The sequence below is a fragment of the Myotis lucifugus genome, unplaced genomic scaffold (assembly GCF_000147115.1).
Source record: "Myotis lucifugus unplaced genomic scaffold, Myoluc2.0 scaffold_101, whole genome shotgun sequence".
NCBI classification, from domain to species: Eukaryota; Metazoa; Chordata; class Mammalia; order Chiroptera; family Vespertilionidae; genus Myotis; species Myotis lucifugus.
In genome coordinates, this window is record NW_005871149.1 from 2,983,672 (window position 1) to 2,985,266 (window position 1,595).

Here is a 1,595-nt window from a genome sequence, read left to right on the forward strand (position 1 = left end):
AGCCAGGTCAGGGAGCGGTGAGGACCCGAGACCAGCAGCCAGTGCGAGTGGCATGAGAGAGTAGGCAGCGTTCGCCTATTTGGGTCACTATGTGCCCCCAGCATCCTCTGAATAGAGAAAAGGCTCAGTATGTGTTTGCTGAATGAATGAGTGAGTGAATGAATGAATGAATGAATGGAGTTGAGAGGAGAGTTCTGGGCTGGAACTATAAGCGTGGCTGTCACCAGCCTGGAAGGTGTTTAAGGCTGTGGGAGTGAGTGACGTCACCCAGGAAAGAGAGGAAAGAGAAAGAGAAAGAGAAAGGAAAGAGAAAGGACGGACCACCCCATCCCCCAAGCCAGGCATTGCTGATTTAGGAAGCAGAGCCGGCAATGCCAGGAGGTCTTAGAGAGTAGCCCAGAGGCAGGCAAATGTGGCCGAGGGCGGGGCTGGCCCTCAGCCCAAGGGGGAGAGGAGAAGCTTCCGGCGCCAACAGAGAAGGCCCTGACCCTTGACCTGGAGCCACAGGCCTCCTCCTGCCTCCCGCTCCTCAGACTACGACGCCCAACTCAGGCTGCCCAGAGAGCAGGCCCCAGAGTCCCCGGCAGCCCTCGCGGCCTCAGCAACACGTGTCGTCCGGGCACAGGTGTGGCCACCACAGGCCCAGGTGGCTGAGCAGCTCGGTGCCACCTCCTGTGCGGGTACCAGAGCGCACACAGCCTGGGGCTGGGCACGAAGGCGGGTACTCACTGTGACGAGGCTGTGGGGGGGGAGGCGCCCTGGGTACAGGTCGTCAACCCAGGCCCCGGGATTGCGGGCCCAGGGATTGCGGGCTAGAGGCACCCCCGACGCCGGCCTCCACACTGGCACACACCAGGGACTGGCCGGGGAGAGGCAGACGGAGTCTCGCAGGGAATTCCTAAGTCAAGGACTTGGAGGAAAATCGTCCTGGGAAGACCTTATCCGAGCCCTGTTGGGACCTGGGTCTGGGTCAGCCTCCACCGCTGACCAGCTGGGCGGCCCCACGTGCCTCCGAACACCGTCCAATTGGAAGAGAGCTGCTAACTCTACCTCCCACGTGGAGCGGGAATTCTTCCCGCAACCCCCCGCTCCCCCGCCCAGGCATAGGACCATCCAGCGTCTCCCCAAACGTCCAGGGCTGGGACCGTCTCTGTGCACAGCCCGGCAGTGTTGTCAGCAGCACCTCTGCCCGCCGTGGCTCAGTTGGCTGAGTGAGTGAGTGAAGGGCTGCTGTTCGGTTCCCAGTCGGGCACGTACCTGGGTGACGGTTCCGGTTCCGTCCCAGGTGTTTCTCCTTTCCGCTCCCTCTCTCTCCTTGCCTCTCTCTAAGCGTGTCCTCAGGTGAGGACCGAAAAGGAATAAAGAGAGCGCCTCCTGTTCAAAAGGCCTGCAAGGACCCAACACCAGATGGGAGCAGTGTCACCTGGCGGGGGGGGGGGGGGGGGGGGGGCTAGAGGTCAATATAAAGCTGCCTTGATTGAGTTCCTAACGGTGGTCAAGAAGGTACACTCCCCAGGAAACCTCCTTTTCTTTATTTAAAATAAATTCAGAGCATTGCTAAAGAGATATTCACAACCGGTATAATTGGAATGGGA